Source organism: Ornithorhynchus anatinus, chromosome 14 (assembly GCF_004115215.2).
Source record: "Ornithorhynchus anatinus isolate Pmale09 chromosome 14, mOrnAna1.pri.v4, whole genome shotgun sequence".
NCBI lineage: Eukaryota > Metazoa > Chordata > Mammalia > Monotremata > Ornithorhynchidae > Ornithorhynchus > Ornithorhynchus anatinus.
The window spans coordinates 10,083,336-10,110,124 of record NC_041741.1 but is presented as its reverse complement, the minus strand read 5'-3'; the positions used below and the strand labels follow the sequence as shown (position 1 = coordinate 10,110,124).

General features: G+C 39.4%; 1 long non-coding RNA gene across 2 annotated transcripts in view; it reads right to left on the bottom strand.

Moving 5' to 3' along the window:
• LOC120638825 overlaps positions 1-26,789 on the bottom strand; it is a 148,896-nt gene that overhangs the window by 83,117 nt on the left and 38,990 nt on the right. Inside the window, exons 2-3 of one of the 2 annotated variants that reach the window (XR_005660805.1) lie at positions 2,866-3,015; positions 1,131-1,823 (exon numbers count right to left, since the gene is read on the bottom strand). This is a non-coding gene — a long non-coding RNA (uncharacterized LOC120638825). Of the gene's footprint in view, positions 1-1,130; positions 1,824-2,865; positions 3,016-26,789 lie in introns of those variants that run through there. The other variant, XR_005660804.1, reaches the window with a different exon arrangement.

Sequence of the window (26,789 nt, the reverse complement as noted above, 5' to 3'; positions counted from 1 at the left end):
TCCCCCTCTAGACTGTAAACTCACCATGGGCAAGGAATGTGTCTGTTATATTGGTGTGTTGCACTCTCCCAAGCGCTTAGTACACTGCCTTGCACACAGTAAGTGCTCAAGAAATATGACTGATTCATAATGAGGGAAGTGTCAGCATGAAAAGCAAATGCAAAATTTGCAGATCCCATTTAAAATTCTTCTTCTTTCATGCAGTGAGTTAGGTAATAAATTTGGGAAGAGTGGGGTTTTTTTGATCAACTCAAAATTATCCTCTGGATAATGGACTAAATTAACCCATTATGTGTGAACTCACTTCGCAGCCAGTTGATGAACGTGTTCCTAAATATGGAGAGAGTAGGAATTTCGTTTAGTAGGGTCTTATTTTAGACTTGATCATGCTAGGCAGTAAACTGCAGACTAAGAGTGGACCCAGTTCCTGTCACTGAAAAGCCTACATTTTAAAGAAATCTATCCTTAGAATAGATGCCATCTGCACAAGTTAAACATATTTTTGAATGTTTGACTCTTTAACCATTCAACCTTTACTCCCTTGGATCCTGGAACAAAGCCTCTCCCTTTCCACCAGCTACTTTGGTGGTAGAATTCAGAATTATAAATCCTTGCAAGCAAATGAGAAAAACAAACAGGCTGAAGTCTAACACCCTACCTTTCTAGGTGACCTTTACTTCCTGACAGCACCACCAGGTCACACGGCCAGACCCTGGAGCAAACAGAAGCTACACTTGAGTAGGCAAATTCATAGTAGATTCTAAAATACAATAGAGTTTAGCGTCTCTATATGCATGGCATATAACTGGGTCAGTTATAATAATAATAATGGTATTTGCACTGGGATGGAGACAGCAAATCAGTTTGGACATAGTCTTGATCACACATGGGACTCACAGGCTCATTCCCCATTTTACAGATGAGGTAACTAAGGCACAAAGAAGTGAAGTGACTTGCCCAAGTTCACACAGCAGACAAGTAATGGAGCTGGGATTAGAACCCATGACCTTATGACTCCCAGGCCTGTGCTCTATCTACCATGCCATGCTGCTGCTGCAATTTTAGAACTATCTGAGTCTTTTAGGACAGAACAGAATGTCATAGGATATTTTCAACAAACTCCACTGGCTCCCTTGTCAGGACCACTACCTCAAGATGACATGAATTGCTCAATCTGGCCTCAGTACAGGGGGTAGTGTGATGTATCCTAGGTCTGCTGAACATCTTAGAGTATGGAGATATACTGAAAGACTTATGTTGGGAAATTTTGACATATACATGGAGGAAAGCATAAGATTTTTTTGACTAGACGATAGGATAGAGTACCTCCCTCCAGTTGCCTTTCTCCATCTTTCAAAATCTTCATTCCCCCTCCAAACCTACTTTCAGAACAAAGAATATTATCACCACTCAATGCCTGCAAATGTTTTTTGGTTTATAGTCACAAAACAATTAGGGAAAGTTTTTGAATGAGTTGAGTAGCTTCTAGTACCTGAGTCTTCGTAGTTCTTAATAAAGTAAATTTCCTATTGGCAGTTTACATACATCACTGAGAATATTTTCATTACTATACAAGGGAATGGTTAGTTAAGTCAGTTGAAGGTACCCCCAGTGATTCTTTCAACCTCACTCCAGGGTAAAACGGTGCTTTGTGGGGGCTTCATACTGTTCAACATTTTCTAAGCTGTCATGATTGAGACTGTAAGGAGAGTACCTTGAAGGTGGAGTCAGAAAACAACTCCAATCTATTTAGGGACTCTTCTGAGGATTATCAAGAGTCACCTGAGAACTGCTTTATGTTGATGACTGAGCTCTTGAAGCACCTACACAAGAAAACATGCAAAAGATTAAGAATCATATTGCAGAGGCAGTATAGAACTATGGACTGAAAAAAAATCTGAAAAGAACTGAGATTATGTACAAGCCCAAGTCCAAGAAACCCTACAAACTATTAAAGATTTTCAATGGCAAACCAGAATATAATGTTACTACCAAGTCCTGTGACCACAACAGTACACTATGCAATGAGGTAGAAGCAGAAAACAGAATCCCAAAATGCCAGGATAACTTTGTGGAGATTAACAAACAGAGCTTGATGGCCCTCGGACTCTGTCCTCTAAGGGATTCATAATCTGAGTGAGCCCCTTGTGATTAGCCCTTCAGTCAGTGCTTTAAACCTGAAGAGTAAATATCTGTTCCCTATTCCCTTATCTATTCCATCTGAGAGCACAGTCTTCTGCCTTTCTCCTTGAACCTACCTACTTAAAGGACCACAGTAGGGAATAAAAGCTTCCAGATCTGGACATTTACCCCACTAGATAGTATATATAATTCCTGTTCTCAAAGATTTTACAAACTCTACTGTTCTCATCCAGGTAGTTAGTACAGTGCTCTGGACACAGTAGTCAATACTGTTGATTGGTTGATTATGAGACCATCCACCCACTATCTTTAAATCCCATTTCAATTAATCACATCCTAATAAGGTCACATCCACTCTGACTGAAGTACTGTCAAAGTTTAATATCCACAGTGAACAAAATCTTGGGTTTGATCCAGACCTCACTGAAGATTACCAGTGATTTTCTACTTTCAAATTATTGTCATCTCACAAGTAATCTAGCATAGTAATGCTTTTTGCCCTAAGTTTTCAAAGTTATCCTATATTCTCTCCCCTCTTTTCCCTTCCATAGATTCCCAGTTATTTTCCAATTTCACATTTTATACTGACTCCATTTTCTATCTTCTCCAAGTCCACAAACCCCTTCAAAGATCCTCTGAAATTCTATTTCTTCAAGAAGTCTTTCTATGAGATCAAAAGATTCTCCTTACTGCTCCTCCAATTCTATATTTTTCCATACTCACTTTTTAAGCCCAGTTCTTTGGTAGCTGAAAGGGGTTTCATGTGTTCTGACAAAGAAAATGGAATATATCTCTCATTCTAAGTTCTTAGTTTCACGATGGTGGTTTCTTCTGCCAAGAATGATAGACGGTTATCTCTTCAGGACCCAAAACCTGTGCAGTCAACATAAGAACATAGGAACAGTAGACTTGTTATTAATAGGGTCAATCAGTGATCCATCCAGCCCAATATTCTCTCTCCCACCATGGCAACAGGAAGCCAGCTGTATGTTCTTAAACACATTATTTTACCTTTCTAAACATTTTGCTCTGATTCAACAAATGTTTCTCTGAGCCACAATAAACTAATCACTTTGACTCTCATTATTTCAATCCTTGGTACTGAAAACCAAAAACAGAGCTAATTTTGAATTTGCGTTCACACTTTAAATAAAAATTCCCCTTCAACCTTAAATTATATTAAACATGTCCACACAACTCTACTAGGTTTTGATGGAGGACAAAGTTACCTTCTTCAGGTTAAAAATCAGAAGAATGCTCCTCAGTTTAAATTCTAGCTTCTAAGGTAAGAGAGAGCTGGTGCCTGAGTGGCTGAATACCTAAACTTAGTGAAAAGTTTTACTACTTCAAGTTAGAGGGAAAGTTACTTCTGTGGGGAACTTTCAGGCTTTAAAAGAATGGGGTGAGCAATTTCTGACAGTAATTCTTTGTCCTTAATAAGGGAGGGACTGACCTCTTCAAAGTAGACATTAACAATGCAGATGCTCTTTGAAAAGCTAAAAGTGACTCCAATTACATTTCTTTCATGAAGGATACATCCCAGCCTGGAGGAAGGAGATGAAACTTGAGTGAAACTTCTTGGGTCTGTTCAGTTTCACTCAAGGAGGAAGGATTGAGGGAAGGGTGACCCGAAGAGAGGCCTACACAAATCTGGGTAGGTAATAATAACAACAACTGTGGAATTGATTTATCTTTTACATTGTGCCAAGCATTGTACATCACAGGATAATCAGGATGGACACAGTCCTTGTCCCACATGGGGCCCACAGTTTAAAGGAGAGGGAGAGCAGGCATTTAATTATCATTCTACAGATGAGGAAACTGAGACATAGAGAAATTATATGACTTGTCCAAGCTCACAAAGCAGGAAATTGATGGACTGAGTTTAGAATTCAGGTCCTCTGAATCCCAGGGCCATGCTCTTCCAACTAGGCTACATTACTTCTTGGTCTGGGAGGAAGGGATGGGTGAGGAGGGAGGCCCTCTAAATCTGTAGTTCACCCATTTATAATTGAGGCAGCTGCTCCAGGTGCCATACCCACAGGGGGTTAACATCCCCTAACCTTCTCAGGATTCTACAGGGACTTTTCAAGAAAGCACTTCCTACCTCCCTCCACCCTTTGACTCTGCCAATGCCACTGGCTGGCTAAAAATAATGAAAGGGAAATGCACTGCGGGAAAAGAGATGGAGGAGAGAAAGGTTGATTAAGGAAGCCTGCATGGGTTCAACTTAGGCTAGTAGGAAAAAGTCCTGGATTCCACTGTCCTAGGTCCACCTGAGCCTTTATCTGATCCTGACTAAATGGATTCCCACACCTTGAGGGTCAGACCACTGCACAGGTGCAAATTCCAGACAAGGAGAGTAAGAGCTCTAAGGAGGAAACATCAGAATAATCTAATGCTGAGAGGCTGCATAACAATGGAAAGAGCACAGGACTCGGGGTCAGAAGATCATGGGTTCTGTTTCTGACTCTGCCATTTCCCTACTGTGGGACTTTTGGAAAATGACAACTTCTCTGTGCCTCAGTGTCCTCATCTGTAAAATGGGGATTAAAAACCTGTTCTACCCCTCCCTTATGAGCCCCTGGGGGAGAAGGGCCTGTGTCTGATCCAATTATTTTGTATCCACCCCAGTCATCGACACATAGTATTTGGTAATAAATACCACTGTCATCAATAAAAATAATATTAATCATCCTTAGAGGAGAAAAAAACACCTTAGATCTTTGCAATGAAATCTGTACTTTCTAGAATGGTTTTGTTTACAGCTAAAGTCATCTCAGGTTGACTTAGAAGCCAGGAGAACTTGATTTGGCTCCCTGTTGTCAATTTAGGATAACACTTTTTTCCGGGAAGGTCTGAAGGAATACAAATGGAGGAAAGCCACTTATGGGCAAGAGGGTTGAGTGAAAGCAAAAGCTGTAGCCTTCCTAGCTAACTGAGTGAGCAAATGTCAGTCACTAGTTCCTACTGAGAGTGGGAAGTGAGTGAATGAAAGGAGGCTGATCTCATTCTGCATTCCGACAATGCCCCTGCTCTTGCAGAACTACTTTCTCACGTCTCTCATTCTCATCTTGTCTTGTCTTACTCCATCAAGTCGTCTCCAACCCATAGCGACTCCATAGGCACAACTCTCCCAGAACACCCCACTTCCATCTGCAATCGTCCTGGTAGTTGATCCATAGAGTTTTCTTGGTAAAAATATGAAAGTGGGTTACCACTGCTTCCTTCTGCGCACTAAACTCAAGTCTCCACCCTTGTCTGATGTCTGTCTCCCTTCTAGACTGCAATCTCCTTGTGAGCTTGGTACCAACTACTAAACACTTAGGTCAGAACTCTCCACACAGTAAGTGCTCAATAAACAGGAATGACTGATTGGGAAAGTACAGTACAACAGAGGTAGTAGAAGCATTCCCTGGCCACAAGGTGATTATAGTATAGAGTGGGAAACAGACATTAAAATAAATTATGCATATGTGCTTAAATGCTATGGGACTGAGGGTGGGATGAAAATCAAGTCCTTAAAGGGCACAGAGGCTGGTACATACGTGATGCAGAATGTAGAGGAAGTAGGGGAAATGAGGCTTACTGGGGAAAGGCCTCTTGGTGGAGAAGTGATTTTAATAAGGCTTTGAAGGTGGGGGGAATGGCATTATACTGAATATGATGGTGGAGAGAATTTCAGGTCAGAGGGAGTTTGTGGACAAGGGATCAGTGGCAAGATAGATGAGATTGAGGTATAGTGAGTAGTTTGGCGTTAGAGGGATTAAGTGTGCGGACTGAGTTGTAGTAGGAAATCAGAGAGTTAAGGTAGGAGGAGGACAGTTAAGTGCTTTAATACCAATGATAAAGAGTTTCTGTTTGATGTGGAAGTGGAAGGGCAACCCTGGAAGTTATTGATGAGTGATGAACTTCTTTTATTTTTTAGTGAAGTAAGGACTGGGGAGAGACAGGAAGCAGGGAGGTCAGCAAGAAGTATTAGATATAGATTATTTTGATGACCTGCTATGAAATGATTTTGATAATGCCAACATCCTCCCTTGTTTTAAACACTTTTAGATCACATGCATGCAGTTTCAGTCTGTTTAAAACAATAAATAGAATGAAGTGTCTTCAATTCGTTTTCAAGAGGACAAGCCAGTATTAAAACAACACGATTCCATCAGAGAAACTTGATTATTTTTCCAGCATTTTAAATTATGCATATGACTGGTGACACAAATACATTTTAAGTGGTTGCAAATTTAAAAAATCAATATTCCCAAAGAACTAAAATTATGCCCAATCATAAATAACAAATTAATTCACCTGCATATTTTGATCTACAGCCTACTGTACCAAACATGAAGCTTTAAAAAAAAAAAGATACCTATCATCTCATCTCGGACTCATTATACTATTTCATACAAATATAATTCAAATCTAACCCAAGCCTTTTGCTGAGGAAAAGAGAAGTGAAACCGACAGCATGTCCTTTCTTCTGCCCACATGATTCGGTTTGAGATGGGACCGCCATATTGCTCTGAACCCGCAATACCCAGGACCCATTGTTTTCACGGGAAATGGAGACTACAACCGGACGAAAGTGCACTCGCAGAGAACGTGGAAAATAGTGTGTGTCACTACTGTACGACATACACAGGCAATTATGATTCAACTGTCTAAATTGTAATGAGTTCGACAAACGTCCACAACTCTCTTCATTCTATTTTATATTTTCCCTAAGACAAGACAATCACACAACCAGACAATTCCATCAGGGAAGCTTGTTAGCTGCTTAGTCTGTTAAACCCTGGTTGCCATAGCATCTAGAGTTGAAAAAGCTGCAGATTGGCATGAAAAAGCATGTCGACAATTGCCCTGTCACAGCATGCAAGCCAGGTCTTCTCAAAGGCAGCACACTACAAGTTTTCTTTCCCAGTTTGCACTACCCCATGCTGTTTAATAATATCCATTTACTGGTATTGGGATTGATCTAGCACAGTGTAAAATCCACATCTGGTGAGACTTTGCTATTCACATGGAGTGAAATTCTTTAACAAATGAGAACATGGCAATTAATTTAGAAATGTAATACTGTATATATGTGTGTGTGTGTATAATATATCATAAGAGAAGTATATTTAGATTTAATAGAGGAACAGTCTTACACATTTTAACTCATAGTGCTTCAGCGACCTAAACAGTTGCACAGGGCTTTAGAGAGCTAAACAGTTTTACTCGATAATTTTTCAGGAGACTTTCAAATCATTTCTTTAGCCTGGTTAGTCATTTTTCAGGGAAAGCACAACAACGCATTACATTCCAAATTCAGCATTATAGTTTTAAACATATTTTAATCATACGGAAGCCTGTTCTTTGTGGACATAGTATAATTTAATTAAGCATATACATTTCCTAAATAGCTATAATTTAATTAAAGATTAAAGTCCTGCAGTTTGATTGAAATCACAATCTGAAGAGCAATGTGCAACAAAATGTTTTCAAAAGGATTACCTAACATAGTTAACAGTGATGAATCACAATGCATTAAAAGTATATTTCTATTTTTAAAAGTGCTCTAGCAGCATGCTAACAGTTCACATGTTATAAAAGAAGAATCTCACTCTGGGGAAGATGTATTTACTAACTGAAACTGTAACTTATTGGGCTTACCCCCAGTGAAATGCTGTCATACAACTAGTGGAATTTATAAAACTGTTTCTATTAAAAGTTTACACTAGTTTCTTTAGACTTTCCCTTCCATTCTCACCTTCGAATCTGATCTGTCACTTCATTTTACTTTTCCTTCAATGTCACAATGAAAGAAAATCTTAAACTACACACTCAAGAGCACAATTAACCTGCAAACCCATGGTTTCCTGGCACAGGTCTTTATCTACATTTTCCCACCATATTCTGCCTCCCATTTTATCCTGTCTGTCATACCGGCATGTTTTATTAAAATGTAACAACTGTGTCATGATCATTTGTCTCACCTTTTCCAGTAAAGCTCCTGATAAATAGTTAAAAGCAAGAATTCAAGTGGAGGTAATGTTTACATTGAAATAGAAAGCTATTAAAGTACATTTTAAAAAATTATTTTAGTATTCATATAACTTGTGATTCACTCTTCTTCCAATGTCAAAACTTTTGGCTTTAGAGTCACATTAATTCTGTAATTTGTCATGCAGAATTCGAAGTGAAATTCTTTGAGTTACCTATTTACCATGAATAGGTCTGTCGACATTAGTGTTAAAGCACCAATTTTCCTGAAATTCTTCAATTCTTCCTAAATATAAAGATTGAGTTGCAACTTGATATTTACAGATATAATACAGGAACATATTTTCTCATATCGTTTTTTTTAGAGCAGATCTTCCTTAAAAATAAAAGGGAAGCTATTTACTAGCTAAAGGTCTTTTTATGAGCTTCGATGACTCAAAAACACCTTCAGCTTAACATATGAAATTTGGCAAAGCATTAAGCTGTGTTATGATTTGCACATCTCTGATATTTTGAAAAAGAGAGAATTAAAAACAACTGAGAGATTTGGACCAAAATGTTGTTTCTTCTGGGTTTAATATCATTTTTCATGCATTTTTTATTCTAGGAGGACATATCAAGGCTCTTCAGCAGGCCACTGCCACAACACCCCAAGCCCCAATAGTTTGGAAAGATTCACACTAGAGGGAGTAGCTCAGAAAGAAAATCTAGGTACCCTGTGGCCTGACCAGCCTATCTGCTAGACCATCAAAACTTCCAGGGAGTATCACTGTAAAGGCTAGCCAGAGGTTGAAATCACTAATCTTGTCAAAATGTCCATCCAAAAAAAATATATATCTTTACTATATATAGGGTTTTCCATTCCTTGTAACTAACAAGATGGAGAAAAATTGGGAAATTCAAAAAAAACTTTCAAAATAGCACTGAGTCTGAGAAGCCCACATAAAGAAAGAGATTCAGGTTCAGGAGAGACGCTGATTCTTGATCTGACCTCCTGGTCCCCGAAATTTCAACTCACTTAAGAAGAATCCCCCAAACCAATCAAAGTTTGGAGACCATATTACTGAATGGGCAGGTGGGAGAGGAGTTCATACTTTACCTTAGAATGAGTTTGCTTTTGTAGGGCTAAGTCATATCCTTGTCATGATCCAAATATCACCTTTATCTATGATTTCAAAGAAAATGTCTTCATCCTTACAAATCCATGGCCTCACCATCATTCATTCAGGGCACATTTTTTAAAAATCCAATTAAATATTTAAAAAATCCCTTCTCCTCTCCCCTAATTTTAAAGTTTACTCCAGTTCTTCAAAGTGAGTAACGGTTCATGACTCTCACTGGTCAGATCATGCAATATTGTATAAATCTTTTCATTTGCCACCATGATTCCTATCTGGGATAATGCTATTCCTTTCTATTACTTGAATTATAGCCAAACTGTAGGTGAAATCAAGCAGGAGAATATCGGAGACTTGAGATCCACTAATGAATGAAAATTGGCATTACGGTAGCAAATAGGCAATCCACAAATTCTGCAGCAATGTCATTAGTTCTCCAAAAACCCACAGAGTAAATGTCATGTATCACAGAGGATATCCAGTACCTGTTTTGTTCCAAAAATAAAAGCTTCCTAGGCAAGCCTTAAGAGAAATATTAACCTACACAAAACTTTAAGTTCCATATTCACATTAAATTACTTGTTTGAGATAGTTCAGCCTTCTTGGTGAGATTTTTGCCTTTTTCTGAAATTTTCTTCAACTGACTGAAAGAGCATTAACTGCTAGATAGGCGTCACACTGCTGTCTGCATGCTGCAGCATACAGCCGTGAATTTGCTACGATCTGTTTAATCAGCAGTGTATTGATTTTCCGCAGCTTTCCTTCATTTTAGCCCCATAGCAGGCTTCTGTAATTTCCTTTGGACAAAGTGTAACCAAACTGTGCTAAGTGATGTTGATTTGCAGGGAAAAGTAAAGGGGTAAATATAAATTAACAAGCTATAAACATTTTACAAGTGGGGAGTCAATAAAAACAGTGTCTGCAGTTCTTTAAAAAAAAAAAAAATGATCCGAAGCAGATTGTTAACAAAGGTGTCCAGAGAAACTGACATGAGTCTGAGAATATTTTTTGCGCTTTGTGATTAAGAATTGATCAGTCTAAAAGCCTCTGATGCAACTGAATCACCCATAAGCGGCTGGACTGAAAAGGCTCAGCGGGGGCTGGTATTTGTTTGTTAAACTCCCATGATTCCAAGTAGATAATTGGTCTGTGAAGTTCATGGCAGAATCTGAATTTACTTTCTTGCTTCCCAGCTGGCTGAGCACTGGTTTATAGACTTCTGTGTACAAATTTAGCCAGCAGCAAACCTCATATCTTTAATGTAAAAGGTGTTTTGTTGTGTTTTTCAGGTGCTGAGTGGAAAACCCACACGCCAGAAGCTCATTAAAAGAGCCAAGTTACAGTACAGGTTTATTTCTGTCACAGCGTTTCTGAAAACAGTGACAGGGATTAATATGTTTCTTTGGTACTGGAAAAACCCTGACACAATCCCTTGTGAATTTGATCATCTGTTTCATTGCCTGTATATGATTCAGTCTCCTATTATATCCTGTCATTACAGCTGTAAAGGAACACCGGTAAAAATTCAGAAGATGCACCAAAGGCTTGGGGCATGCTATTTGTTTTATTAAACAGGAACTTATTTATTTATCATTTATTTCCTTTGCCTCTCATAGACTCCTCTCCTCTGATCTTACTTGAAAACCAGTGCTAAAACTCTGCTTTGTCAAGGCTAAAAAACCAATTCAAGACAGGTAATAAAGTTGTTTCCAGTATCTTTTGAAAAGGTAAACACGCTTTGCAGTGCCTTCTCAGTAAGCTACATGTTTTCTTTTTGCTACTGTCGTGAAGGGAGGTGTACAAGTTTTCTTCTCTCTTTTTTTTCATATACATCTGTTCCTTTATTCCTTTGAAAGGACTGCTTTGAAAAAAAATTATTTCTATGTAGGGGAAAACACTCACAAGGAGAAACATTCAATTACCCTAAGAACAAAAAGTGCTCTCTGTCTCAGCCATGACATCTGTAAATTTACTCATTCTGATGCAGAGAAAATAACAAATTGATAATTTTGAGTTTCAGAATTAAATTGACATCTTAAAAGCTCACGAGGTCTACTACTAGGGAGCAGGTAGAGGGGACGGGATGGCTTTGGGTGCATCGTGTCTTTGTTCAAAACCCCAAACTTTATGCAAATGAAACACAGAGCCAACATAATATTACCTTGAAACTCATACCAAAAAGTGAGCTTATTCAAAACTAACAGGACCGTAATAAACCTTTGGGCTGCAGAATGAGATAAAGTGAAATTTTCAGACTGCTACTCTGGAAATTAGGCAATAAGCCTCCGTGATTCTTAACAGAAGTTGTGTGCTTAATTCCCTATGCACCACAGACATTTTAACCCATAATAACTGATTGCAAATACAGTGCACAGTTAGCTAGAGTCCTATTTACACCTGCCAATTTGCTGCCCTGCAGCACTAAAAACAAAAACAAAATGGTAGCAGAAGAATGCCAAGCCAGACACACTCTACCCCTCAAATGTGCAGTCCTGTTTCCACAAACAAAACCTTTGGCTCCTTGTTTTCCATCAACAAATTCAACTTCAGAATTTAAAAAGGGACTGAAAAAGATCTATTTTCGACAAGAGTAACATAAATATTAAAATATTTCTTTCATGGAAACACTTTTCTCCCTTACAAGAGTGTGAGAACCACAGGAGAAGTATGGCACCTGTAAAGGAGACAGAATACTTGCGCAGGGGAATGCATATCTTGGAATATGTTGGAACCACAAAATCTGCACCAAGTCCTGGACATAGATGAATGGCTTAAAAATGTTATTCATTTTCAAAACTCATATCATGGAAATCTCAGTTGGAAAGTCACCTCCCCTATTGTTCCTGCACCTCAAATGATCCTCCAATCCATCCTACCTGTGGAAAATCTAGCAGCCTAATTATTTATGTTTCTATTTTTTCAGCAGTTTACAGCATTTGACAACATTTTAGCAGAGGTTTCCCTACTACCTTGATCTAATGAAAATAACTGCTGCCAAATGCTAGCCATTATTTTAATCTTCTCTAGTGGAGAGTAATGACTTGCATTATTGTTGCATATATTAACAAACTTGCATCTATTATAACGGCAACATAAAGCATATAATAATTACTTGCATACATTACAATAACAATCATGTGCATTTCATCAGTACCAAAGAGCTCAAAGCACTTTATAAACACAAAAGGCCCCACTCACATTCATTCGATTCATAGTGACTCAGTACTTAGAGGCTGCAGCCTACTTCCCATGATCTTTGGAAGGCCATTAAACAGAGTGCTATCCCTCTCTTCTAGGCAGAGTTCAATTCTCCGAAGCCTTGATTGTGGCATACCATTTTTGTTTGAAAGTTCTGATAACACCATCACTCCTTCAGTGGGCTGATTAGAAAAAAGTAAGAGCTGGGTGTTATTTTATTGTTAGAACTAAGATTTATTAAACACTTGCCCTGTGGAAAGCACACTGCATTAATTTCATGAAATTCAAATGTAGACATGCTCCACGGATGAGACGGGGCTCACAAGTAGGAGAGGACAGACACATGGAACAAGAATATATTCCTATGAACAATGAAAGACTAAAATTCAACAATTCTAAAATATCAAAAGTAAAACATATCAGTTTTACTCTTTGTGAGAAATCCCCAGATCATACCCAGAGTCCTTGAAGCTAGACAGGACCTCTAGACTGTAGAGGTCTAGAATCTAAGCTCGTTACGGACAGGGAATGTATCTGCTAATTCTATTGTATTGTACTTCTTGTCTGTCCGTCTCCCCCGATTAGACTGTAAGCCCGTCAAATGGCAGGGACTGTCTCTACCTGTTGCTGACTTGTTCATCCCAAGCGCTTAGTAGAGTGCTCTGCACATAGTAAGCGCTCAATAAATACTATTGAATGAATACTCTCCCAAATGCTCAGTACAGCACTCAGCACATCGTAAACTGTCAATAAATATCATTGATTGATCGACCTTCTGCCCATTCTAAGCTTCTGCGGAGGGTGGGTCTTGTTTGCTGTGATTTCAGAAAGAAGAATAGGAGAATCTGGAGTGCACTATATCCCGTTAAGACCATGCCAACGTCTTGAATTTCATTTAGTTCTTTTCCTCAGGAGAGCTCAAACCAATTCCATATGCTGTGCCTCAGGGAAATAAATTGTGGCAAACATTGTTATTCCCATTGTACGGACTGAGGGCTTCGGGCACTCACAGAGAAGAACCTCGTCTCAGGGCACCCAAAGAATTGGTGGTAGAACCAAGATTGGGAGAATGCCCAGTTCTTGGATGATGATCGAGGTGAAGATGATGATGACGATGACTTCTTGAAATACCCTCTCTTCATAGATCACACCAATGAGTTATGGTACTAGGGACATTTGGGAGCTCTGTTGAATTGTGATTTTCCAGCCTGTATTGCCATGGTTGAAGTAAGTAAGCATTGTACATGTAGAACCTTCAGCTCTGTGTTTGAACCAGAGATTAACTCTGTTGTACTGTTGGGTAGCAGCATCGCGTAGTGGAAAGAACATGGCCCTGGGATTCAGAAAACCTGGATTCTAATCCCAGCTCTGCCACTTATCTGCTTCCTGACCTTGGACAAGTCACTAAACTTTCTCTGAGCCTCCGTTACCTCAAGTGTAAAATGGAGATTAAGACCGTATAAAGCCTGGCACATAGCACTTACCAAATTCCACAATTATTATTGTACAAACACAGTGGTATTGCCCTCCCTCAAACCCTTAATGCAGTGCTTTACTCACAGTAAGCACTCAAAAAATACCACTGATTGATTGATTTAGCTGATTCAGCCCTTTGGTAATGAGGTAGCTCTGTTATGGGGGTAGGAGGCAGTGTGTCTAGTGGAAAGAGCAAAGGACTGTGGGTCAGAAGGCTCAAAATCTAGCCCTGGCCATAAAACTTGTCTGCTGTGTAACCCTGGGCAAGTCGCTGAACTTTGCTCTGCTCAGTTTTCTCATTTGTGAAAGGGGAATGAAAGACCTGTTCTCCTTCCCTCTTAGATCCCAAGCTCCTTGTGGGACAGAGACTGCATCCAGTCATTGTTATATATCTACCTCAGTGCTTGGCACCTACTAATGCTTAATAAATGCCATTATTACTTTGAGGAACTATTTAACAATGTGGTAGTGTCCTGAAATTAAGAATTGAAACCACAAATTCATTAGCACGTCTTCTGTTTTGGGAAAGTCATAGGGGAGGGTTGGAGGATGAGAGATTCTCGAACCAAAGACTAGTCTATCAGACTACTTTCCTTTCAATATGTTTCCTTTCCTTTCAGTAAGGCAACCAAATTATGACACCAAAAGGGACTCAAGATTAGAACCAATTTGAAGGTTTACAGAACAGTTGTGAATTTAACCTTAGTGCTAAGTGCTTAGTACAGTGCTCGGCACACTGTAAGTGCTCAATAAATACCATGGCTATGGGACTGGGACCTACTAGAGACCCATACCTCTAGAACAATTCCACCAAATTCAGCTCTGGACAATTCTCAACATTAAGTGTCAACGAAGGATTACAAACAATGTCATTCTGGACCAGAATCAAAGTGGTACTTGACATAGCATCACTTTACTGGATGAGCTATGTAAGGAGACTCGACATCGGCAAGTAAATCAGAAAGTGGCTATATGATGAGCTGAAATGGAGTGATTGTGATGCAAAACCTTGTCAGAGTGGCATTGCCAAGGACAGTTGGAAGATATTGACAAAAACTAGGTCAGCGTCATGTATGGCAATAAGAAATGGGGTGATTTCCTTGAAGCAGAAGCTTCAGGAAGATCATGTGACCAAGAGAAAAAAAGGAAGCAGTGTCAGTTACTGTGGGTAGCAAATACAACATTGCAGCTGAGCTGAATCTTTACATCCACCCAATATGGAAAGTAATTGGCACCCACCAATCACACTTGTACACATAAATACACTTTTATGGTTAGTAGCATCATCAGAGCCTGAGGGACAGATGTATAAATATATGTATAGATATATATATAGATATAGATAGATATCCACACAAAGATACAAAGAGAGAAATAATGGGTAAATAATATCAATCAGTTGTATTTTATTGAGCACTTTCAGGGAGCAGAGCACTGTACTTAGCATTGGAAGAGTACAATACTGCAGAGTTAGTAGACACATTCCCCGACCACAGTGAACTTACAGTCCATAGTAGGAGACAGAAATTAATATACATATAGGAGGTTGAGAGATGATAAATAGATCTATAGAAAAAAGGTAGATTGGCTAGATAAACAGATGAATGATAGATGGCTAGATAGTAAGATAGATAATGTGCTATCCCTAGAGAAGAGGGTATATTGAATAAAGCAAAAACTCATCCTCTAGACTGTAAGCTTGTTGAAGACAGGAAATGTGTCTGTTATATTGCTGCATTGTATTTTCCCAAGGACTTAGTAAAGTGCTCTGCACTAAGTAAGTGCTCAATAAATATTCTTGATTGATTTTTAGCATTTGTTTAGTAATCATGATGGCGGTTATTAGGTTCTTACTATATGCCTAGCACTGGAATAGATACAAGTTAATCTGATCCCTATCCCAAAGTGAGATCGCAGTCCAAAAGGGAGAAAGAAGCAGCATTTTATGTCCATTTTACAGATAAGGAAATTGAGGCAAAAAGAAGTTAAGTGACTTGGCCAAGTTTACACAGTAAGTAGGAGAATCAGGACCAGAACCTGGGTCTCCTGACTCCCAGTAGCAGGTGCTTTCCACAAGGCCATTCTGCCTCATTTTTCAGGTGTTCTACTCTAGAAAGTAATAATGAAGATTTTGTGGGCTATGACGGACATAATCATCTCACTTGGAATGGAAGGGCAAAAAACAAGAAACCTATTTAGAAAGGAGGGGAGAGGTGAGCACTGGAAGCCTTCAGGGTAGTCTGGGAATAGTTGGGAGGAAGGAAGAAGAGGAGGAGGAGTCCTGGAGGCTTACTTCATGGTCCACCCTCAATTTGTCAACCCTGCTCACCCAATGAAAATAGCAATTAAAAATATGAAATACATTTCACTTGTTTAGCTGTCTGATTTGCCTAGGCAAGCCAACATGATTTTCTATTCAATGGGAAAAGCAACACCACAAGAAAAATTAAGAATGATTCTGTTTATTGAATGTCCTTTTGTGTCATTAAATATACATTTGGGTTTCTTTGACTGACTAAACTAAATACTGCAAAACCTTACTAATTTGGACTGGAAGAGGAAGAGGGGGAGTCCTGACTGAATTAGAGCTAAATTGGAATTGTTGAAGTGTTCTTACTGCAGTTTTATTCCAGCAATGATAGGTGTGTTTGTGTGTGTGTGTGTGTGTACGTTTGTCCATGTCTTTTATCTTCCTGGTATCCACATGGCTTTGTGCCCCTTGGCACCCTCACTGCCCCTTTCAATTTGCTCTAGCTCAACTGAGTTCTCCAAAATACTCTATATGCTGAATCCCAGCTTTCATCAATTAATCAATCATATTTATTGAGTGCTTACTGTGTGCAGAACACTTTACTCAGTGCTTGGGAAAATACAGTAGAACAAGATAACAGAGTTGGTAGCCCTGTTCCCTGACCACAATGAACTTTCAGTCCGGCAGGGGTGGCAGACATTAATACAAATAATACAGATAAGTATGTAAGTGCTGTGAGGCTGAGGGAGGGGTGAATAAAAGGAGAAAATCCAAGTGCAAAGGCAATGCAGAAGGGAGGGGTGTAGAGGAAATAAGGGTTTAGTCAGGGAAGGCCTCTTGGAAGAGATGTGCCTTCAATAAGGCTTTGAGGGTGAGGAAAGGAATTGCCTGTCAGATGTGAAGAGAGAGGGTGTTCCAGGACAGAGGCCAGGGTGGGGTTGAGAAGTCATCGACGAGATAGATGAGACCGAGGTGAGTAGATTGGCTATAGAGGAATGTAGTGTGCAGGCCGAGTTTTAGTAGGAGAGCACCGAGTTTAGTGGGGCAAGATGATTGGGTGTTTCAAAGCTGATGGTAAGAAGTTTCTGTCTGACGCAAAAGTGGAAGAGGAAGAGGGAACCACTAGAGTTAAAGGAAAAGGAAGGGGTCCTGTGCCCTGAATGAATTATCACAAATCTTCTATTAGTGGGTTCTGAGTAATTGAAGTTTATTACATTTTTAGCTTGCCAAAACTTTTTAATAAGAAAAAACTACTCTTATAGTCAAGTGGAAGTATAACTCACAAGTATTGCTAACTCCATGTAATTCAACTGAAAGAGCAAGGGCTTGGGAATTAGAAGACCTGAGTTTTAATTCCAGTTCTGCCACTTGCCTAGTATGGGACCTTGGGTAAGCCACTTAACTTTTCTGTGCCTCAATTCATCAATCAATTGTATTTATTGAGCACTTATTGTGTGCAGAGCACTGTACTAAGCACTTGGGAAAGTACACTACAACAGAGTTGGTAGGAGTGATGCCTGTCCGCAAGAAGTTTACAGTTTACAGAAGAAGACGGATATTAAAATACAAAAAAGGAATAAATAGAACTGGCCTCAGTTACCTCTTCTGTAAAATGGGAATAATATACCTGTATCCCTGCCCTTTTAGACTGTGATCCTCATGTGGAATGGGAACTGAGTCCAACCTGATTATCTCAGACCTTCCCTGTGTTTCCCAAGAAGCAGCGTGGCTTAGTGGAAACAGCACGGGCTGGGGAGTCAGAAGTCATGAGTTCTAAATGTCGGCTCCACCGCTTGTCGGCTGTGTTTTACTTTTGGTGAGGCATTTCACTTCTCTGTGCCTCAGTTACCTCATCTGTAAAATGAAGATTAAGACCGTGAGCCCCACGTGGCACAACCTGATTACCTTGTATCTACCCCAATGCTTATAACAGTGCTTGGCACATAGTAAGTGCTTAACAAATAGCATCGTTATTATTATTACTATTTAATAGAGTGCTTAGCACATAGTAAGTACTTAAATACAGCAATTAATATTATTATTATTCCTCACAATTCTAGGGATTCTATTTTTCTTTCCTTTGATACACTGTCTCTTTCTGAACAGTAGGCATGAAAATAAATTCTCTATGTGACAGAAAGAAACTAGAAAGCATGATTGAGGACATAAAATTAATAACCATAATGTCAACCAGATATTGAAAAAGCAATGCTTATCATTTAGTGTTATTAATTTAGTGGTTATCTGACGTCTATATTGATTCCTCTTCACAGTTAAGTGGTGGTCTATTAAGCTTATTCCACTTTGTGTTTTGGTAATACAGCTCTGTACTGGGAAATGAATTTCAAGTCTTCATTTATCATCCATTTAACCTTCAGATTTTGTTAAGTAGAAGGGATGCTTTGTTCTTCCATGCCCTTTATTCTGCATCTACAGCACCTTTCCACCTCTTTTCTTTATGTTCTACTGTCAGTAAAAATATTCCAGTCTCAAAATTAGACACATACTGTATTGTTCTGAATGCTGTCGATGACCTCACGTCAGGTAACTTTAGAAAGTCAAAAGAAGCTAATGATCAATTGTCCACAAATAAATAGTAATGCAGATCACAGTAGGATTTGCACACATGCAGTTCAACAATGGATGTTTTTATTCCTTCATAGATCACTCTTTTCCAGCTAAACTGAGATTCAGAAGCTTGGGGGCGTCAGTGTCTTTCCCCCATTCAAAATATATAGTTTCATTTGCATTCTTTACATCACTGTGTTGTGGAATGTGCTTACTGGTAATATTAAGTCAGAGCGGGAAGTGACTCATTCAAGCAAATTTTATCACTGAAGGAGCGAGTGGAGAGAAAAGAATCAGAGGAAAAAGAAAACCAAACGTAACAGTATCATTGTTCCCAATAGTTCCCATCACAATGCCATTAAATTGGTTTCTCTAATTAAACCCTCTTCAGAGGCTGCCATGATCTTGTTTCAGATTGAAGGTCCCAAAAACAGACCCTGATGAGAATATGGTGAATACAGCCCTTTGCCTCGCCCTTGAGGGAAAAGGAGTGTTCAATCATTCACTCGATTGCATTTATTGAGCGCTTACTGTGCGCAGAGCACTGTACTAAGCGTTTGGAAAGTACAATTTGGCAACAGATAGAGACAATCCCTACCCACCAACGGGCTCACAGTCTACAAGGGGGAGACAGACAACAAACAAAACAAGTAGACAGGCATCGATAGCATCAAAATAGATAAATAGAATTATAGATATATACACATTATTAATAAAATAAATAGAATAATAAATTTGTACAAATATACACAAGTGCTGTGGGGTGGGGAACGGGGTAGAGCAGAGGGAGGGAGTAGGGATGGTGGGGAGGGGAGGAAGAGTGCTGCCAGTAGAACCCCAGTTCTGTAGTTATCATTATTATTATTATTACTAGCATAGGTGTTTATTAAGTCCTTGCTATATGCCCAGCACTGTTCTAAACACTGGGGTAAATAAAAGGAAATTAATCAAGACAGTCCCTGGGTTCTCTGGATCTAGCAGTTCAAGGACAGATATACAGAATAACAAGAATGAATTCCAAACAATAGGAGCAGATTAGCATAAAAAATCCAAATGAACCCTATTTTAATAGAGAAAAATCAGTACTTGGAGGGGATAGTCCTCACACTCCTTCCTACTCCGGGCAATGGATTATGGTTCCAAACTGCCACATCTTGGTTCCTCAAAGTTGTTACAGACTTGAGTCTCAAGTTGATGGTGTCAGACTGCCCTGCTGTAAAACTGGCCCCCAAGCAGGAACCGATGATTTTTTTTTTTGCTTTTGGGATACTCTCCTAAGGGCATAATACAGTTATCTGCACAGAATAGAAGCTCAGTAAACACTACTGAAGATGAAGATAGTGTTGTCCTTTTCGAGGAAATATCAGTCCTGATATTTCAGCTTGGGAGAGTACAATGCAATAGACTTGGTAAACACAACCCCTGCCCTCAAGGAGTTTACAATCTATTGAGGGAGCATGCAATTTAGTGGATAATCCATGTCCACTTGGGTACTCTGTCAATATAATAGGCGATTCCCGAGAAACCAAAGTAACTTTTTCACCTCTGTCCACTAGAGTTTGTGGGATTTTATCAAGATACTACCTTTCCTCCAGCTCTGACTGCACCTTCCTCCAGCTTTGTTTGAAACACAATATGAAATACAAAAGAAACACTCTTTACCAGTTTGTATTAAGTAGCTCTATTTTGGTTAAGATATATATTATCTACTGCCTGGTATAATGGATGAGGAGAGGGGTTTTTGGTGGTATAAAAAGAAGAGACAAAATCCCAGCCCAGAAGGGCTTACCATCTAAGCATATGCTACTAGTTTAAAAAAAAATTATTCCTCATCACATGATTAGAAGGATGTCACATAATCTTTAATAGTCTCGCTTTTTGAGATTCCTTTAGCTTATTTTTAGCATATTTACAAAACTGCCAAATTCCCCCCTCTCCTCCACAAGTCTCTTGGAGAGTAGATTTTACTGGCAGACTTGGTTCTTTGACTTTTTTAAAGAATTGCTTTAATATGGTGATCTTGTATTTATTTATTTATTTTTAAATTCCAAATCAATCGGCAAAGAAGGAATCCCACTTGAATTGGGTTGGGGGCCGGGGGCGGAGATGAGTCAGTAAAGAGAATGAGACTAAATCGATTAATAGTCATTAAATGGCATTTAACAAGTACTCACTGTGTGCCGAGCCCTGTACTAAACGCTTCCTAAAGTCCAAGTGCAGTAGTAAAGGATAACTCATACAATCAGAGAGACTAAGACACAATGATGTAAACTTTGGTCTGTTCTCCATTTTCCCTGATCATTTCAAATCAGCATCTTGTGAGCAGAGAATGTTTCTACCAACCCTGTTATATTGTATGCTCCCAAATGCTTAGTACAGTGCTCTGCATATTGTAAGTACTCAATAAATATTGATTGATTGATTGATCCAGGACCTCCATTAAACCTAAACTAATATAAGGTTGGGACTTTAAATTCAGGTACCAGGACTAGATTTCCACACTGCATTTCCCTCATGTTTGAAACTGAATGTTACAAAATTGCTTTAATCAATCAATCTTATTTATTGAGAACTTACTGTATGCAGAGCAACTGTACTAAGAACTTGAGAGAGTACAACAGAGCAGAGTTGGCAGACAAGTTCCCTGCTCACAAGGAGTTTACAGCTCCAGCTTGGGAGTACTAGCAATGGGAGACCATGGATATCAAAGACTCTGGTGTGAGGATAGGCACTGATACCCCTTGAGTGTCCATTCTAAGCCATAAGGAAAGAAATGGAGACTGAGAGTCATGGGGCAGCTGTTCAAGGTCCCTCACCAAATATCAGAGGTTAAGCTGGCAAAGGAAGTCTCAGATTGGCTTCATCCTGCCTCCCACCCACTGCCCCACAGACATATCAGCCCAGGCCGGGTTTCCCAAGAAGATACCCTGCTCGGGGGAAGGAGGAGGCCCAAATAAGTAACTCCACCGTGGGATGGTGGAGTGGTCAATGTGGATGCTGCAGGGCCTCCCCTGGGGTCAGAGTAGCATTATTTCCAAGGCGAGCCTATTGCCACAATCCAACGACTAGGGTTTCCACCTCAGTTGCTGACTCCTTTACCTCACCAGTATCTGGAAACCTTTCCAAAGGTGGAATATTTTTTTTTATAGTATTTGTTAAGCACCTACTATGGGCCAGGCACTATACTAAACCCTGGGATAGATACAAGTTAATCATCTTGTAAACATTTCCTCACCCACATGAGGCTCACAGTCTTGATCCCCATTTTTGCAATTTTTGCAAATTTTTGCACAGTCTTAATCTTGGTAGATAGGAGGAAAGAACTGATAGGCAGTGCAGAACTGAAGACAAGACTTACCCTGCCATACCTATCACAACATCACCATTTCAGGCTCTTGGGGGAGTTCCAGTCACCACTTCTGGACAGAGCCCATACTCAGCAGTGGGGAGGATTACAGGGGCAAACCAGAGGACTCCTTCCATCAGAGAAGTGACAAACACAAATATGCAGATACAAAAGCAGTGCAAAAGGATGTCAAAGGCAAAGAACAAAAAAGGTGCATGTGTAACACAGCACCGCTTTAGGTCCATAAAGAGGCACCCACTCAATTTCATAATTTTATCATCAGAAATCTAGATTCCTAATTGGTCTCATTGTATCTCTCAGATCTCCCCTAATCTAGAGCTAGGCTACATTTCCACCTTCTGCCCACATCACCAGAATAATACCATTTTACCCCTCCAGATTCCAAGTTATATCTTTACCCAGTGACCCAGAGTAAAATGCATTTCCTCTCCTTCCTTAGAGCCAATAGCCAGGAGGTAAAGAATTTGGGAAAACATTTCATTGGGACCCAGAACCCAGCAACAAGTTGGGAATCTATTCTATACTAGATGGAAGAGGGTGAGAGACCTCTCCAGAATAGACGGCTACACTGAAGGCTAGGAAGGACAATTGGCCTTAAAGGATGGCAAGGATGGGCAACTTATTATAATGTGTCCATTGTGCAGGAGGACTGGTGGGTCACCAAAGTAACTTCCAACTCTAAGGAGGATTTGAGCATTAACATCAGACTTTATAGAGAAGTGTGCCTTTCTTTTATGCCTATTAAACAATAGTATCTCTAATAAAGTTTTAGAAAAACACAATCCAATGGACACACCACCACCATAGTTTCACTAATCTGAAAAGGTTCACTGAACAGGTCAATGAGCATGAGGATAAAGAGGTACCAGTACATAGAATATTAATTTGGACTTTCAAAAGCATTCATGAGATTGGGAGGAATCCTTGTTATGGATAGAAAATACGTGACATTGAAAAATGTAAGCAGACCCAATTCAGTTTTGCTGTATGGTTAGAATATTTGTGGCTTTCATTTTCATTCTTATTTGTACAGTTTAAAAAAAATTGCTTCTGTATAAATTGCTTCAACTTAAAGAAGGTCAAAATGAATTAATACAGAGAAAAATTGTTAAATACCAAGGAACTGGCTACTTGGGGGAGAAGATTCAAATGACAAAAAATAAAGTCAATCAATCAGTAGTATTCATAGAGCACTTAATGGGAGTAGCACAGTATGCTAAAGCAGTTGGGAAAGCACACAGAATCAAAAGACACAATCCTTTCCCTCAAGAAACTTACATTCAAAGTCATTCAAAAGAGATTCTTATTAGGTAGTCTTAGAATTTGGGGATGGCTCAATGGAGTAGGTGAGAGAGTTTTCTAAGAGAGGACCTTTCTAAGTTTTAAATAACAGGCTTCTGAAAAAAACCCTGAAATCTAGACATCTTTCATTTACATTGTAGGGTTACACTCAAAACATTGGACAGAAGGACCTGCTGGCTTTCTGAAGTGATGTCACCTCATTACTAAAAAACCCAGCCATGACACAAGGGGCAGCCTTCCGAAGCACTTAAGAATTAGCAAAACAGTAATTCTTCCAGGCTCTGATGCAGAATCACTTCTTAAATGCACCATAAAATATCTGTATCCAGCCTAAGGACTATATACCAAGAGACAGGTCAACCAAAAGAAACATTAGGAGATGTGGAGGATATTTCCCTAAACACCGGATTTAAATGAATTTATTTTTTTATCCTGTACTAAATTGGATAAACATAATTAATTCCACTGGGACTGCGGAGAGGATGCTGAACCATGTCTTAAATGAGAAATTAATCTTAATACCTGCACTTAACAATTACCCGGAACACGATTTACAAAATTCTATAGGCTTTTCTCTTTTACACATCTACATTCTCCCCAAAGCATCTGTAGGCTACAGAATATTATCAGACAACTAATACATCCCAATCAGAGTGAATTTATTTATAGACAACGCTCTTTTTGCAATGTTAGATGCCTCATTAACTTGATTCAGCTTGCGCATAGCAAAAATATTCCCTCCCTCTTCAGATTTTTGATAGAGTGAATTATAATTTCTTGTCTCATTCGTTATAACCCTTAGCTTGGAGGACATTTCAGAACTGGATAATGCTACTTTATATGAATCCCAAATTACTTGTCCTGGATGATCTACACTCCTCTTTTTCATTCCTTTTATGGAGAGATATGAAATGATAGAGTGACCTTTCTCACGTAATCCATGGAACAGTCAAAGTTTTCTCCTAAAAGATTTATACTGCTATGTACTACTACTTCTAGCCACTTTTGCTGGAAAATTGAAATCATCAGGCACTATGTAAGTAGGAAAACCAAATTAAAACAGTACACTGGATCTGGTTCTATTTGCATTGTTGTTCTTATTGCTTCTGATTTTAGAAAAAAGTTGATTTTCAAAAATTTATTTGAATGCTAAAATAACCTATTGAAGATCCCCTAGGTTCTCCTCAGAGCAGACTCCCTTTTCTTTCCTGGAAAAAGAACTCTAAACCTACCCAAAACAGAAGAATGCCTCTATCCTCAGGTCTCTTCACATTTGGAAGGGGAATCCTGTAGATTCAACACATTTGCCCCCAGAGACATTAATTAACAGAGCAGAGCTCTGGGGGGTAGGGGAAAATCTTGCTGGATTTTCATCAAGAAGACTGGGAAGATCATGTAGATTCATCACTAGCAGTGTCTTGTTGTTCATCTCAAAGGATTCTTCCAGGGGTACTCAAAGGATTTTCTTCTAATATAGGCACTTCTTATACTGTCAACCTCACAGCTCAAATCCATCACCGTAGCTCACCTTGAAAAGACCAGAGAAATGCAAGGTAGATCTCAACCACTCTGCCTGACTTTGCCCACGTGGAAACTTTCTGGAAAGGATGGACTATTTCACCAGACAAATCCTGTTCTCATGCATGCCACCTCCATCTTTTTCTATGACTGTGTCCGTGTGTGAATAAAGAGAAAATAAAGTGCCCTGTTTTCGAAAATGATCCTGGGAGATATGTTTCTGCTCCTTGAACTTTTAAGAAGATAATAAAGGCTTCCTATATTCTACGTTTGGAGTACAGATGAGATATTCAGATCAGTCAGTCCCTTTCCCACATGGTGCTCACAATAAAAAAACGGATGGAAGCAGGTATTTTGTCCCTATTAAATTGACCTGCCCATGGCTACACTGCAGGCCAGTGGCAGAGTAGAGTCCAGGACCTGATTTTCTCAGTTGTACTGTCTCCTAGATCCCGTGCTCACCACTTAGCTCTGCTGCCTCTCTTTTGTTTTCTAGTTCACCCAGTTCTCATGCAATATTGGGGTGCTCTTGGAGAACCACGTATTAAGGGAAATTTGTGTTTCGTGCTCACCCCATATCTGCTGCTATATGTGCCCACAGTACTTCTTGTGTGACCAGGTTGTGCCATATCCAGGCAGATGAACCCTGTTGGAAAAATGTTCCTTTAGACCACTGCCAAATTCTATCCAAAGCACACAGTGAAATCACATGTTCTGTCAAACTGGCTGTACTTTGGGCCATCCAAATAAATCATGCTCCTTAATTTCAGCATAAGAAGCCGGGTCACCTAGTGTATAGAGGGAATCAGAAGGACCTGGGTTTTAATCCTCGCTCTGCAAATTGTCTGCTGTGTGACCTTGAGTAAGTTGTTTAAATTCTCTGAGCCTCAATTACCTCATCTGTAAAATGGGGATGAATACTGTGAGGCCCTAGTGGGACATGGACTGTATTCAACCTCATTAGCTTGTATTGATCTCAGCGATTAATACAGTTCCTGGCACATAGTTAGTGCTTAATAAAATATCATAAAAAAATATTGCCTACCAGCACTGTGATAAAATTGACCCCTTGTGCATTTCGGTGAATGCAGGTAATATATCTGTTTATAGTAGGCTACCACCAAACTAAATCATATTCCATATAAAATATAAATAGTTCTTATGCCAGCCTATAGTCCTATGGCAATTTGCTCATATAAATGTTATTCCTAAGGATTAAAGTAAAAGAGGTTGTTACCAACATGGTAAGGTATCTGAGTATGTGTGAGCCTATCAAGCAGTGTTGGGGATTTCGGATGTTTTGTATGTTGATACCTGAGAAGACAGTAGCCAGTGTTGGTTCTGCAAAGAATCACCAAGATGGTCTCACTACTTTTATGAACTCATTTTCTGAGCAGCAACTTCAGAAGCAGTGCTTAAATAAGAATGATTTTGTCCTTGAATGAGATCACAGAATTTTGGAGACAGTGGGACCCAGTGGAAAGAATCTAGTAGCACAAGTCAGAGGCCCCGGGTTCTGGTCTCAGCTCTGCTACTGACTTGCTGTGTGACTTTGGGAAGATCACAACTTCTCTGTGCTTCTGTTTCCTCATCTGCAAAACGGAGATATTATTACCTGCCTCTCCTCATATCATAGGGATGTTGTGAAGGCAAAATGAGACAAAAAATGTCAAAACTGCTTTGCAAAAATGAAAGTCTCATTCAAATTCTGGATATTAGGAACTTCCCAGGGACTTCCATGTTGGATTTGATCATCTCAGATTATTTGTCCACTGTTGTATCCTGGAATTCCAGTTCACTTCCCATGGAGGAAAATGAAATGCTGGCTTTGACAGAGCATTAGGGGGGTTGGGGTAGTTAATCA